The sequence below is a fragment of the Rhipicephalus microplus genome, chromosome X (genome assembly GCF_043290135.1).
Source record: "Rhipicephalus microplus isolate Deutch F79 chromosome X, USDA_Rmic, whole genome shotgun sequence".
Taxonomy (NCBI): domain Eukaryota; kingdom Metazoa; phylum Arthropoda; class Arachnida; order Ixodida; family Ixodidae; genus Rhipicephalus; species Rhipicephalus microplus.
This window is the reverse complement of record NC_134710.1, coordinates 374748867-374764918: the sequence shown is the minus strand read 5'-3', so window position 1 is coordinate 374764918 and position 16052 is coordinate 374748867. Positions and strand designations below refer to the sequence as shown.

The following is a 16052-nucleotide window of genomic DNA, read 5'->3' as shown; positions in this document are numbered from 1 at the left end:
CGAAATCAATCATCCAAAAGTGTCGATCACCGGTAATTGATTTGGATAGGCATGGTAACGAAAAAGTTAAGGGCTCCTTTTTCTTTGTTATACACAATACTAACGAGAACTCAATGATGACGATGCTAAGTAAAGTATGGTGGATGTTATTACAAATAATTGTAATGTAAGGTGAAGAAAGAAAAGTGGACAAAAAGATAACTGGCCACTTGGAGAGATCAAACCTGTGACCTTCAATCAGTTCTCATTAATATTGTGTAACGAAGAACGAGCCCTTAAGTTCCAACTTCTTATCTTTAGTATACAAGTTTTTTTTTTTTTTTTAAATTAATATCCTATGGGTACGCGGCCTCTGTGGCTGGGAATTGGTGATTCTGTTTTCTTCACCACAATGCTATAGTCGCTGATTTACCAAAGAGCTTAAGTCTAGTAATGCGACTCTTGATCATTTTGTGCTAGGTCATGGTCCTCCCTGTAAACTTCTCAGTGAACATGGTATGTATTTTTTTCTCTCTGACATTAACTCAAGCACTTATACACCAGTACCACCTTGTGCACTAGACGCGTACTGCCTACTACCCTCACAAAAATGTCTGACTGAGTGGTTCAATCGGATTCGAGGGAACATGCTTGCGAAGCATGTTGCATTCATTCAAACAAATTCGAACCGTGTCGTTCCATTTGTGACATACAGACAAGTCGCAACTGGGTTTCCCCCATTCTTTCTTCTGTACAATACATCGCCAGCTGTCGCACACCGTCAACACTTTGCTTGGCTGTCATATGCACCACATGCCTCCAAGGGTACGCTTGCGTCAGAGGGGGCTCGTTACGCCGAAGTATGCCGCCATCTAGCCAAGTTGTTTACTTAAGCCTTCCAACAGCAATGGCACCAGAAAAAGGCAGGTGATGACAACAACCGTCGTGCTGCAGCATTGCTCCTGCAGTATCTGAATGGCTGCCAGTATCACCATGGACTCCAGCTTTGTCTGGCAGGAAACTACTCTAACATTATCATGGTCTCTACTGCATGGTCACGTGTACTTCATCCATCAACTACGCCACTGAACCTCCTGTGCCACCCAGGAATCATAGTCAGCGTGGACGTGACACGGCGCACACTGACTGCCTCAAGCCACACTTCGACCTGTTTGTTACAACATGTTAGATTACCAGGATGGCTTCATTTTTCTCGACGGGGGCAATTATAATGAGGAAAGAAGGACACTGAAATCATGGGCTCATATATCATCATCACAACATGAAGGCACGAGATTGGTGTTTGAACACAACCATCTTATTCTGTATGCATACTTTTTTGAGCTACAGCCCATTTGTTTGGCTCGCCCAATAAACCTTTTGGCATAAGAAAATGTAAGCGGAGTGACAATTTTTGGCTGCAAAGTAAGAAGTATCTGTCTGTTTCATGCTGTAAAAAAGTTGCCCAAGGATCAGGAACCAACTAACTTACTAACTTGCACTGTAGTCCTGTAGACAAATAATAATCGTCTTAAATTGTTTTAACCCACTCTCTAGCTCATTCGAACAAGCAGAGAAAAGAAGACAACCAACATAAACCATACCTTAGTGCTATGCTCGGAGTTGAGAACAACAAAACTATAGTTTAAAAAAGGAATCATACACGGACAAGACAATCTCAAAACAGCACAGTTGGAATGATGGTTCTATAAAAAGAGAGCCAGGGTAACATGTGTAGCTTCTGAAGTTACAAGTTGCTGCATGAGGTGCTAAAGATCAGTACATAACTACATAAGACAAACTATAGAAAATGGTTTCCACAGCAGAAGAGATATATCAAACAGAATAATAAAAACATTCTCACCTCGTTTCGAAGCAAATGCATTCCTCCTACGGACTTCACACTGTCACTTGCTCAGAGTGTAGATTCGACCCTCCCTAAAAGACAAGGCGTCTTTGTCACGCAGTACCAGCTGCTCTGCAATAAAGAAACAAGTTTAGATGTAGCTTGATGCTCACAAATAGCACAAGCTCAGACACTCTTCTGTGCCATGGTTTCAGTGCCAGTGATCGACACGAAAGACACAAAGGCAGAATACAGAGAACAGGGAGTAACTGAAAGCCTAGAAAAATGTAAGATATGTAAAGATTGTGAGCACAACTTTTCCAACAGAGCATTCGTATTTGCACCCAAAAAGCTTCACACTAAAAGCAGTGGCCCTTTCATGGTAACACTTGCGTCGTGCCGTACTCACTACTCAGTGAGTGCCACTCCTGTATTACATTTCACTGAACAAGTATCGACAATGAAATGAAAATGCATATAATGAATGCAACATGAGCAAGCAAGAAGTGATAATGCGGCCTATGACACCGGTGTGAACTGGAGGGGCTGCTATGCCCCATGGCACATTCACCTCTGCAGTTGGTCCAGTGCACAGCGGAATCGCCTATAAGTAATTGCACAGCAAAATAGTACAGTTGTTTCATTACTGCTGCTTAGACCGATCAAATGGCCAGCTGCTGCTTTTGTAAACTCTACTGGCACAGCGTTACAGCCTGACACAGGGAAACAACTCGACAATCATATGTATTGGTCTGTCTCATCAGATAAAAAAAAGAAAAAGTCTTCAATTGTATACAACATAAGCAATGCAAAAAGTCATGCAGTCAGCAAAAAATTGTAGCTTGCGAGATTTTGCAGCATTTATTGTCTCTCCTGGCCTGTGCTGCATCGTAAGACTGTACTCAAACTAGGTAGAAGTTTGAAGACCAGCGACAATGTGAACACCGCCTTGTGTTAGACTGCCATCTGTGTGGCCCGCCCATCCGAAATCTATCCACAGTCAAGCTTAACCATATAAGTAAACTTTATCATAAAAAGTAATCTTGACTCTGATGTAAATGTTTGTGTCATAACTATGCCAACACAACAGACTGTACGTGCTAGAAATGAAAATATCTGCCTTACTACACCCTAAGTTTTTGCATTTTAATCTGCGAGTACAGTACAGTATACCAGACAATTTACACAGGTGGCCTATACTGGGATGAAACCACAGCAGATAAAATACTTGGAGTTCATAAGCTGCAACATGAAAAGCCTGACAAGATTTCAACAATGAGAAATGGTCATTTCATATTGTAACCGCTTTATCACAGAAACATTTGCACATGCATTCATCACAGGCTATACACATTTGTAGGCACTCGTACAACCCTGCAGGCATTTATACAAGGCTGTACTGTGTTTTATTTCCTAACTGTCAACTTTCATTGCATAAAAATAATCTATGAGGGAATCATCACCATTATTATCATCAGCCTGACTACACCCACTGCAGGACAAAGGCCTCTCCCATGTTCCGCCAGTCAACTTCATCTTGTGCTTGCTACTGCCACTTTATACCCGCAAACTTCCTAATCTCATCTGCCCACCTAACTTTGTCTCCCCCTCATCCACTTGATTCTAGAAGAAGAAATTGGCATGGGCAGGGCACGTAGTGCAAAGACAAGATAACCACTGGTCATTAAAAGGGCTCTGCAACACTTTTTGAGCATGGCCAAAAAACACTGCTGATTGGTAGTAGAGGCTCCCGAGAACGTGCGAGCCAAATGTTATAACGCAGCACGCAGCCTGCGATTCACAATAAATTATTAGTCAGATGAAAATTGCTTTCTCTTCCCTCGGCAAATGACAGAAAACGCTCAAAAATCACAGATAGAGTACCAATCAGCCATTGACCCATTTTGTTTTTGCGCAATTTCTCGCTTAGCAAGCGTCTTCTCGCAGTGAGTGTGAAGATTTTACAAATCGGAAAGAGTAATGCTGCACTGCCTTCTGGCTAAGCATGGTAATCATTGAATCAAGAAAGAAATAAAGAAATTTACTAGTAAAAAAAAAAGTATTTGCTTTTCCTTCAGTGCCCCTTTAAAGAACAAATTTTCCAAAGCCTATATTTTCTGCGGGGGACATAAGCATGCACTTTATAAATTATTTAACTTTGATGCAATAAACAAGCCAAAATAAACCTAGGCAAACTTAGTAAACAAACACACCATATTTAGACCCCAGCAGCTTTGCAAGGCTAATGACACTGCCTGCTTGGGAACTTGTTTGTCTGCTTGGAGACACCTGGAATATCTCCTCCCAAGACATCTAGAGAATATGGCCGAATAGTTCAGCAAAACTGTCACTTTGTTAAAATTATTCTTGTTAAACTTCACGATGCAGGACAAAAGAAGGGATGACATATTTCAACTGCAGTCTGTCATAATTGGAATTTTTTAAATGAGAGTGCCCAAATAATTCACTTTCATAACATTACTGGATTAAATAACTGCTCAAATGCATTTGTGAGTATGCAAATGTTACTAGGGTCTTACATGATGATCACAAACAACCATTTTCATACAGCTGGCATGAAACAGAGGATGAAGAGTTCTGCAATTCAGTCTCGCTGCCTCTGGCTTCTACTCTTCCCTCAAAATTTGAGATAATGCAACTTGCAACACTAAGTGCACAGACAGACAAGGTACATGAAGTGAGAGGCCATCTCAACTTACTGAACCATTGCAGCCACTGCAGGTCATCTGCAAGATAAGATGTGGGGGCTGCCTACAAGCTTAGCCGTGCATGGCCCGCTGCGAGTCGTAATGTAAAGAAGGCCTTCAAACAGCTTTCTTTTTGCATAATTCTATCGCTGTTTCGTGAATTCCCTGACAATATCCTTGCTTTTCCCGTTGCCTCAAAACTGCCTGACTGACCTGCCTTTCCTGGCCGCTGGGTGCCCTGTTAGTTATCACACAATTTATATTAAAGCAGCTGCTTCAAAAAGTAAATTGGCTGAAAGTCTCTGCTACATTTGTCCCCTTTTTTTTTTCATGAGTACAACTGTTACATTTGAACTTTTAGTTCAAACCTGCCTGACCAGCTAGTTCACACCTTCACCTTCCTTAGCTTGTGTACCGTGTTTTGTGCACACACATTTCTGTATGTACCACAAAATAAATTCAACTAACAAAGAACTCTGTGACAACAAAGAAATATATCTTGTGTAGCACAAGATTCCCACTGAACGAAAGCACAAGGAAAACCCAGCTGGAGATGACGCAGCCAGATGGTTAACTTAGTTATCAATACAGCTAGTTCGTAGCTAGTGGCAAGCTCATGATAAATTGTTTTTAATAACACATAAAATAGCTTGATGCAAGCAACTGGTCGTAATGTAAAGAAGGCCTTCAAACAGCTTTCTTTTTGCATAATTCTGTCGCTGTTTCGTTCTATCTATTGTTGCTACTTTCACCTTTGTAGGCTCATTAATACAAGAGAAAATCAAGGTGAAAGTTTCTAGTTTTATTTGGATTGGAAACCCTGCTATGTTTGTGCAAAAAGTCGGTTTCACCGTGGCTTGTTTATTTTGTAGTTCTAAGCGAATTCTGCGTTTTGTTGCTTCATTGTTTTTTTTTTTTGCATTGCATTGTATGTGCGTGAACATTCTTTTTTTCTGCCCGTCCTGCTTGGACCATTAAATTGGTCTGCAGTATTGTATAAATAAATAAATAAATAAATAAATAAATAAATAAATAAAAGACTTCCACCACTCCGCTTGGTGCGCAAAAAAGCAAATAAGAGAGCCTCGGGAGCATGAGCAATCATGTGTTAAGGTTCAACCATGCAGACACATCACGTTTGTGTGCACTGCCTGGAATGTTGAGGAGCAGCACATGAGCATAACATAAATGAGCTTTTGCACAAGTGCAAAAGCTAATCTATTCGAGGTGATCAAGGATGCCAGCTAACCGGAAAAAACAAAAAGTTTTTCTTGACTGATCGTGGCCCTGCTGCATTAAAAGATTGCTTACAAAGAGAAACAAAAGTGCAAACTGCAAAGGGCTACACCAAAAAGGCTGTGTCCTGTACACCAGACAATAATTTATAAAAATTTCTTTACAACACATGAAAACTGTCTTTTGAACTATTAACTATACAGGTGCTACGAGCATGTTTCTTCAACTAGTTTGCAGGTGTGTTTTGTTTTTTAGACAGCACGCACTCAGTCAGCATAGCAGAGATGAAGTGTGTGCAAACACAGCTAGGGTTCTGAATGCATACCAATACTATTTTAAAGGCCACTAAAGTAAAACAATGAATCAGCTTGGACTGATAAATTGTACTCTAACAACTCTATTGTTGCTACTTTCACCTTTGTAGGCCCATTAATACAAGAGAAAATCAAGGTGAAAGTTTCTTTTCTATAGTAAATTTTTCATGTGACAACAAGGATTTCAAAATGCTTTATATCGGGGTTCATGCTCGATTACATGACAAAAATTCAAGGGTTTTCAAGGCTATGTTTGCAAATTTTCAAGGACCCCATTGTCTGTCAGAAACCCAAGTAGCATATTTCAGGGGAAGATGGAGGCTTGAAACATTTATAATTCATCGAAAAAGAAACGTATTACTGGAGCAAACATCGAAAACATGGCTGCGATTACACTTTCTTCCTAAATACCTTTCAATCATAATTCCTTGGAAGTTGCATGAATAATCACTTTCAGTATTCCTAAATTTCAGTATTCTAGTAATCAGTACTCCTGAATTTTCATATGAATGTCCACTGTCTCCTGCTGCTCAGTCTTGGCAGTCTTCCTAAAGGTGTGTGACTTGATGCATGTCAAGTCCCCAGTACACTCTGCCTTTTCTGCATACGAGTCTGCTGTAGCTGTTAATTCCTTTAAAGTGGCTTCTTGTTTCTTTTTATTTTTTTGTAAAAGTTTCAATCTCCTCCACAATGCAACATATCCTTTTCCATTTCTTATACTCTTGATCATGCCTTTTCAGAGTTATCAAATTTGAATGGTGTTGGCTTCTTTTGTAATGGGCGCATTACATATGCCACCTGCTACTTATATGGCGTCAAACCTAATGTGCTAGAAAACGTGCGACAATGTTTATTAAAAAAAAGGAAATTAAAGATTGTCAAGGATTTGCAAAAATTCCAGCATTTTCAAGGCCTTGAAAACGAAATTTTCTAATCCAAAAGTTTTCAAGGGCTTCAAGGAGCTGCATGAACCCTGTTATTTGTATTTGAGCTACACCGGCTGTACAAAATTTTCTGAAACTCTATAGCTAAGCCTCTGGTCCCCTAAGAGGACTAACTACCGCATGCTTACGGACTAGGAACTATGTACTATAAAAATCTATGACATCCCGACGAATAGTGTGGGAGCTTCAAGTTCACCTCACTACCGGCACTTCAGCATTGTGTATTTTCTCGTGTACTAAGCACATTTTCATGTAAAGAGAGGTTATTTTGGTATCGTGAAAGAGTAATGTACCAATACGAGGAAAATTATTTAACTCTATAGTATCCCTCTAAAGTGGTCCTGAATGACTTCTTCAAGTGATTATAAAATAACCTCAGTATTGATGTTAATTGCCTTAAAAATCAGTTGTCTAAAAAACTTGTCGAATTGGTCAAAAATGAGTGGAGTTAAAAGTCATTGTCAAGCGCATTCCTCTCTTCTGTCGTCCCAATGAGCACACTGGAAGTTACACACGGAGAAATGGCACAGGAAAATTAGGTTACGCCAGCGTGCGTCATTACCTTGAATGCGTGTGATGAAACACAATTGCTCTTTCCCTTTATGATTCCTGTGTGACAGTGTGGCTCATCATCCAATGTTAGCTGACTACAGCGGTGTCAGCACAAGGTGCCACCCCATGACAAGAAGCGCATCTGATGCAAAACGCCCCTTTTGATTTATGTCGGCTATAGGCCAATAGAATGCTTTCTGTTGTTTGACATATAAACAAACAGCAGGTGCTGGCAGTTATGAAGAGAATGAGCACAGGCCTCTGTAGGAAAAGAGGTTACCTCAAATAATGGCAACTTGACACTCTGCTTCTGCACTATCCTTGCCGCGCAAAACAGGACGACTTTGCTGAGCTGTTCATGTATTTTTTTTTTCTCACCATACCCGAAAAGTGGTCCATGACCCCTTAACTAAACACCGTTTTTTCAAATAATTTTTGCAATGCTAAGAGAAATGAAAAAAAATTTCAATAAAAGTGTATTTATATTGTCATCAATAGTATAAGTTGTGAGTTATACAGTAAAAAAAAATACTGAACAGAAAGGAAAAACTATCCTAACTCGCCTGGGATGTCAACACACTTAGGCATTAGGCCTCGCTTTTTTTTTTCTTGTTGATTCAAGTACTACTATGAATAAAGCTGAAGATACATATTTCATCACTCTGCTTTGACAGCCACTTTAGCCCTGATAAGTTGACAACAAAAGGGCTTTGAATTTGGCACTTGGCTGTGCAAACAGTTCACATTCTTTTTTTGCTTTTATTGAGGCAAAAACAAGCAGAATAGTTGTTGTATACTCCTGACCTTTACTCTTCTTCACTTGCACAAAATAACCGTAGCAATGCTCAGAATAGGCAACACTAGAACAAAGTATGCCAAATCAGTCCTATGAAAGGCCACAAGGTGGAAAAACATTTATGAAAGTGTCATCTACTCATCTGTAGCAAAACCTATATGGAAACTTCACCCAAGTTTCTCAAAAAAGAAGTTTTGCACTTGAAAAAATTTTGACCTTCTCCCGAGTTGAAAGCAGGACCAAACCTTTTTTGCAGCTGTCACTTTGAAGCCTTTTCCTTTTCTGAATAGAATACAATATGTGACTGCATTTGAAGCAAATGTAACCCAATTACCTCGAGTAGCAAACCAGGTGACAAACCACACTAACATCTTCACAATCATCATTAAAAATGGATATTTATCTACCTATCTCGCAACAATGCCTGCAAATGTTTGGGGCACAAATGTTACAGAAGCAAAGCTTCAATTTGGGCTAATTAGTATGGCATTGTAATGTAGTTGCACTGAGAGAAATGCACAAATCAGTGATGCGATCGGACGCATCACCCCACTCATCATCATTCACTCCGTGGATATGCTGTGATTTTTTTTAAAGTTTTCTTCTTAGTTTGCATGATAGTGGTTACAGACACTGCCAACGGCGGTGGCGGATAACTACAGCGCATGTGACCTTTGTTGTGATTTCATAACAGCTTTCACTGTAAAAATGAAACAAGAAATGAGACTACTAAATACTCGTAAAGAAGGCACCAGCTGTTCTTCTCACTTTGTTAACACCACCACCTATGCATTCAGCTTCAGATGAACTACCCACTGTGCTACGGCTGGAGGAGTTCTGTCATCAACTTTCTAGGTTACTTCAGCATGTGTAATTCTGAGAGTGAAGGTGTGGGCACTGCACCTACTGACCGCAAGTAGTTCTTTTTACTCATTTCAATTATTTTCCTCTTATTTCATAATTACCACAGCTCAACAAAAAACTAAAAACAATGCCCATTAGAGCTTTCCTTGGTTTCCTCTGGTTGTGTCTCATAAAAAAAACGGCCCCTCGATCCACTCCCATACTTTTGAATTATTTTAATATTTGTTGCGAGTTTCTGCAAATGCAATACGAACAGATTTTTATTTACTATTGCTGGTTATTACAAATCATATGTTTTTATGTTTCAGTGATAGTTGTCAACATAAAACGTCAAAATGAGGATTGACATTTTGGAGCAGAGGTCAAGGATGGTTTCTGTTGCTCACAATGCGCCATGACATTTTTGTTACTGTGCAAATTCAGAAAAAAAAATTGCAGAGGCACAGATGGCAGATGGCATCAAGCCATGTCTTTGCGAGAGTCTTGAACTTCCTTGCTATTGTGAGATACAAGCCAATTGGTTGATTGGAAGATGGTTGATTGGTTATGGAGTTTTAATGTCCTAAAATGACCAAGGCTATAGAGACAACGTAACAAAGAGCCCAGAATAATTTCAACCCCTCGGGATTCTCTTAACATGCCCTGACGTAGCATGGTATACAGCTGTTTAGCATTTTAGCCCTACTTAAATGCGAGAGTTACACAGTGCTGCAAAGGGTGGCTGTCATTATCACAGCCATACACTTTGCATAACAACCTTTAATATCTAGGAAAGCTTTCGATACTCAACAAAATGTTTCCCGCCAAGATTGTCAACCAAACTGAAAGATTGGAAGCTAAAATCGATAGACACAACCTTCATTTCAGGCAGAAACTAGGGGGAAAAAGTGAATTTAATGCACTGTTCACCAGCCACCGCGTCTATGCCCCTTTTCACAAGCTGTTGGCAGCGTTCTGGAAGGTACGGGTGCTCTCAGCCAATCATGACTGAGTGAACTTGGTAAGTGTCTTCCTAAGCGCATGTCACATTTTTTAATTTGACAGGTGGCCCCATCTGTGTGGACGTAGGTGTGCTATACTAATTAACTTTTGATTTTTGTAGCAGATGGCGTTTGCAATATTCTTGATCTGTTTTGCTTATTTTTGGATGGAATGACCAGCGTTGCGGTAAAACTGGCCCGACCTTTTCTATTTATTGCTATTACCACCGATTTCCATGAGTTCTCGAAACGTTCAATATTATTAAAATCATTTATGCAATGTGTATAATAATATTTACTTTAGTCTCTGAATCAATTAATGAACCAATGATTAAATCAATCATTCTGAAGCTGTATTTTCACTTCTCAGTGGTCACTTGCTTGATTCCTAGCCATAGCAGAGTTTCACCGTCTAGAAGTTTAAGCATCTTGTTTGCCACTGCTACGAAGCCCTTCATGTTGCTCCAAACAAGCTCTATGGGGTTCAGCTGGAAGGGCTGGCAGGTAGGCCCATGAGGTGAACAGTAGCCGCAGCAACGCAGTTCACATAGTATCGGTTCCCGCTTGCGTGTACGTTGTGGACAAGATTCACGAGCTCCGCCTTCACCTTGTCGCTGCTCCCCGCAACACTTTTCAGAAAGCCAGGCCTGTGTGTCCCTTTTCAGGCTACTCATGCACAGCATCTCTTCATGCTTCATAGAACGATCTGGCTCGTTATGCATGACTATAACCCTGCCAGGCTATAGTAGTGGAATCAGTTTCGGGGCTTTGCCACTGTGTTTGCAAAGACCAGTAGAAAAACCAGATCGACAGACTTCGTGCGTAGAATGGTCAGTGCCGTCCATCCACACCCGATTACTCATGAAACCGGTGCTGACCCACATTTCGTTTGTGGAAAAAAAAAAAATTGACCTACCCTGGCGTCATAGCTCCGCTATTTGACGCAGGTATGGGCGGTGACTCTAGATAATGTGCGTCGCTTCTATGAGAAGGGCGTTCCGACATCATTTCTTAGACTTGAAGCCAAGCTTTTTCAGCACCCTCTGGATCGCCGTCTTGGACATGGTCGGTAGCGTCTCGTCTTTTTTCTCTCACCATCCACCACTCTTCGCTAGACACCGAGGTCAAAATCGTCCAGCTTTTTCATCTGGTCACAGCCTTTCCCACAAGAATGTTTCTTTGGGGGTACGACTTTGCCGGCATTTTCTGCCTTTGTTTTCTACAAATACAGCCCTCACTCACCGACTCCCCAGGGTCAGTTGAGCAAATTTTTTTATAAGTACATGCACACTTGCACTGCCCCCACATTCAACGCGAAGCCCTTCAAGAACGTTTAAACCTATGAGCTTCGTCAGCATGGGAAAACCACATACATTCAAAGGATGGCTGACAGGTCACACAGATTGAGAGGCATTTTGCACAGACACAATCACATCAGGTGACACCATGTTTCCGTAAGCCGGCGCATCAACAAGCCTCCGCAGAGATGCATCAATGCAGGGTTTCTCTTTTAATTTCTCTAACAATTAAACCATTCTGCATGCTTCGAAAAAGTCAATCCCATCGATGTTTTGAATTTCTGTGGGTGTAGCTTGCAAAATGGAACTAGATTGTGAAAATATTTGAGGGACTATTTGCTGTGCCCCTACAGCTCTGATTGGACGAGAAAGCTCTACCTTTGAATGCACTGCCAATTGCTTATGAAACTGAGTATAGCTACTGTGCCACTAACTAGAATAGGTTATGTTTAATCTACCAGAAACTGGTATGTCAACAATGCCTGTCGTCACCCGCGGATATCAACGAGCTCAGTTCCCACTAAATGTCCTAGAACAACTCTCAATTGCACCGACCGTACAATGCTCGCTGGTGGGATAAAGCCCCTAAAGGTTGGGGCACATCCACGGTGTAAGAATAATCAGGTGTTGACACTGGGCGCTCCTGAGCAGCCAGATAATGTTCGGTCTTTCGTGCTGCGAGCCGTCAGATGGCACCGCGGCCAACGTACCCAGTGAAGCGGTGCTGGCGCATTGAAATTCCCCTGCCTCTTCTGTTTTCATTACAAGCGGTGTAATTAACACTAAAAGCATGAAGAAAATTTTCTATTTCAGAATAAAAGATAAAACTTTACCAGATCTGAGGATTTATTAATCCGAAAATGCCTTTTGAAAAGTATGAACATCGTCAAAACGAATCGATCGGGGAGTACTTAAAGCTAAGTTCTGCTCGCGCGCACTGGCATTTTCGTTTGTTTATGGCACTCCTCAATGTAAAGAAAAATTATTTTAAAAAATGTTAACAGGCCTACTATTTCTCCATTAAGATATATTTCCCTGTGGGGAAGAAATGCGAAAAACTCCAACGTGCTGAAATGTAGGTGCATGTTATACAGCCCCACTTGGTCATAAGCACCCAGGAGCCCTCCACTATGGCGTCTCTATTAATGAAATAAAGGTTTCGGCATGTGACCCCTAGTAATAATTATTATCCCTCTATTAAAAGAGAATCGCTACTGCACCAGAAACATACTTTGTGCGTATTGTTGCTCTCTTTACACAGGAAACTGCTGAAGCATAGTTGCGCATATCCCATGTGAACGCTATATGAATAAATATTTTAAAACGCACAATTCCATATCAAGCACACAAGAGCAATGCCGTTGTTCGGCAAAATATGCAAAGATTTGAACAATGAAATTATGTCATATACAGCACACTAAAGCGATGCCGTTAGTCATGGCTAAAGGTTATGATGGGAATTCAGAGATTTTTTTGTCAACGATCACTGTGAGACTATCACTGTCAGAAGGCACTTTGAAGAGAGGCACATGCTCCGCACAATTTCGATAGCCAGAACGTCAGTTCAGTACAAAGCATGTTCTACGCATTATGGGAACCTCTCAGCAATTCGATGTCCCCATTCATCGATAGAACAGCATTAAATGCATGTGAACGAAAAAAAAAAAAAAACCTGGCTTCAAGACAGTGCAGTCACCCATGCAACAAAAAGACCCAGAATCAGCAGCTTGCGTTTCTGCCGAGTGTGCTGCCGAGACGGCTGACCCTGCTCGTTGTAGCGCCATCTAAGAATGCACCAATGAAGCTGCAAGATAACTGATAATGGCCAGAACATTATCTGAACGCACTGGGATCGCGCTTTTGAACGCGATGTGGAGAGAGTGTTAGCACCTCTACACGGAAGAAAACGTGCGTGATGCTAGCTCCTTGAACACAAAAGGTGTAGGCTTGCTGTGGTGAGCAGCAGGTGATGGGCGTAAGGAGGCGATTGTGCGTCGGAGCCGGTCGACGAAGTCGGTGGGGTCTGACGTCGTAGTGCTGGATGGCAGAGCTGCGAGAAATTCCCCTGGGAGACGGAGTGATTCTCTGTAGACGAACTCTGCTGGCGTAGCGAGGATGTCAGCCTTGAAGGTGGCGCGAAAACCGAGAATGAATGACAGCCGAGATGGCCTCGAGCCAGGTTGATTTCAGATGGCACATAATGGTTGCCTTGAACTGTCTATGAAAATGCTCGATCATTCCGTCGGCGCAGGCGTGGTAACTGGTGGTCCTCAAGCGTTCAAAACCGATAGTCAGTCCGAGAAACCTGAAGAGGTGCGACTCAAACTGTCGTCCTTGGTCGGTGGTTACACGGCGGGGGGCGCCCAAATGAGCAATCGAGCCGGTGAAGAAAGCCGAGGCGACGGATTCAGCGGTCATTCCCTCAAGGGGCCACGCCTCGGGCCATCGAGTGTACTGGTTAATGGCGGTGAGGCAGTAGCGGTAGTGCCCAGCCAGGGGAAAGGGTCCCATGATGTCGAGGTGAACGTGCTCGAAACGACCAGAGGGCTGAGGGAATGTTCTGAGTGGGGACGTGACGTGCCTGGTGACTTTAGCGCGTTGGCAGTGCGACAATCCCGCTGCAAGAAGGGCCAGACATAGCGGTCAGCCACGAGGCGTGTAGAGGCACGTATGCAGGGATGGCCGAGGTTGTGGAGCTGGTTAAAAAGACCTCGGCGATGGCACAGGGGCTCATAGGGCCTGCTTCGTCCTGTCAACGTGTCACAGCAGATTTTTCTTGCCGACCCTGGAATGGGGGCTTGCTTTAGCTGAATTTAAAACATTCCCTTGAGAAGTTCCTGCAGCTCGACTTCCATGGTCTGAGCCTCGGTAAAGATGTCTGCTGTTATTTGCACCGAGCTGATGGTGGCCACACGTGAAAGCGCGTCGGCAACCACGTCTTTTCCGCTGATATGCTGGATGTCGGTAGTGAACAGTGCAATGAACGAGAGTTGGTTCTGCTGAATAGGCGGGAGTTAGTCGCGGCGTTGAGAGAAGGCATAGATTAGAGGCTTGTGGTCGGTATAGATGGTGCAGTGTTGCACTTCGAGAATGTGGCAAAAGGGCTGAACTGCTCCGTATATTACCAGAAGTTCTCTGTAGTAACCTGGCAAACTTGTGGGTGCAGAGGTCGTGGTTTTGTCGGTGGAACTGGCTACTGCAGGGGTGACCTTCCGAACTGAGAGTTTCCTGGAGAAGAATGTCAAGGGGTGCCAGGAGTTGTCTACACGTTGCACAAGAGCGGTGCCAACGGTGTAACCAGAGGCGTCCGTGAAGAGTCCGCGTCAGGCACAGAATGGGAGAGGAGCGTGGCGGTACAGAGCGCAGCCTTGAATTCCTCGAAAGTTTGCACCGAAGTCGGTGCCCACATGACGGGTTGGTTTCCTCATAGACCAGCCAAGAAAGACATCATGAAGGGGTGCCTGGTAGTCGGCAGCGTGTGGTAAGAAACGCCTATAGAGGTTCAGCATGCCGAGGGAACGGCAAAAGTCTTTAGCGGAGGTGGGTTGAGGGTACTTCTGCAAGTCAGAGATGCGTTCAGGCAAGGGTCAAGCATCCTATGATGAAACTTCGTGGCCGAGAAGATGAACGGTGGAAGCTCCGAGCGTACTCTTCTGGGGGTTGACGAGCAGGTCGTGGTTGTCGAGGCATTGGAGCAACAGATGAAGGTGCCCGTGGTGTTCTTTGGCATCATGTGAAAAGACCAATATAGCGTCAAGATAGACCAGGCAGAAGTCAAGGCCACGAATGACTCCGTTGACGAAGTGCTGAAAGGTTTGCTCTGCCTTCCTTAGCCCAAAGCTCATGAAGAGAAACTTGAACAAGCCAAACGGGGTGATTATTGCAGTTTTTGGAACGTAGTCTGGATTTACGGGTATTTGCGTGCGAGCCTTCACCAAGTCCAGCACGGAGAAGACGTGACATCTGTGAATGCGGTGAGCAAAGCCCTGTATGTGGTGCACGGGGGAACGGGGTACCTGTCCGGGATGGTGCACATGTTGAGGGTGCGGTAGTCCCCACATGGTCGCCAGCTAGCGGTCTTCTTCGGGACAACGTGAAGTGACGAGGCCCATGGGCCGTCGGAGCAACAAGCGATGCCTTCTCGGAGCATGGCCTCGAACTCTGCCTTGACTATGCACATGTGCTCTGGGTCAAGGCGACGGGCGCGGCAGAAAACTGGGGGGCCTGGAGTGGTCCGGATGTAGTGCATGGTGGTGTGCTGCACTTTGCGTGGCAGTCTACTGGGGCGCATCAAGCCGGGAAACTCGGCAATGATGGCATGGTACGGCGAGTGATTGTCGACACTGAGGACCTTGATGCTTGGCTGCTGGGCGGTCGTTCGCTGGCCAGGTGTAAAGTGTCCTGTTGTCGCGTCGATGAGCCGGTCGTTGCGGCAGTCCGGAAGGAGGTTGTAGTGAGCCAGAAAGCCTGAGCCGATGATTGGCTCGGCGACGTCGGCGATGACCAAGTTCCAGTGAAGGTGGCGGCGTATGTTC

The 16052-nt window shown here is 43.4% G+C and overlaps 1 protein-coding gene across 2 annotated transcripts in view; it reads right to left on the bottom strand.

Moving 5' to 3' along the window:
• Nucleotides 1-16052, bottom strand: part of Sin1 (SAPK-interacting protein 1) — a 141758-nt gene that overhangs the window by 104429 nt on the left and 21277 nt on the right. Inside the window, exon 3 of one of the 2 annotated variants that reach the window (XM_037413402.2) lies at nt 1844-1957. The gene's annotated coding sequence lies outside the window, so the exon portion shown is untranslated. The remainder of the gene's footprint in view (nt 1-1843; nt 1958-16052) is intronic. The other variant, XM_075880000.1, reaches the window with a different exon arrangement.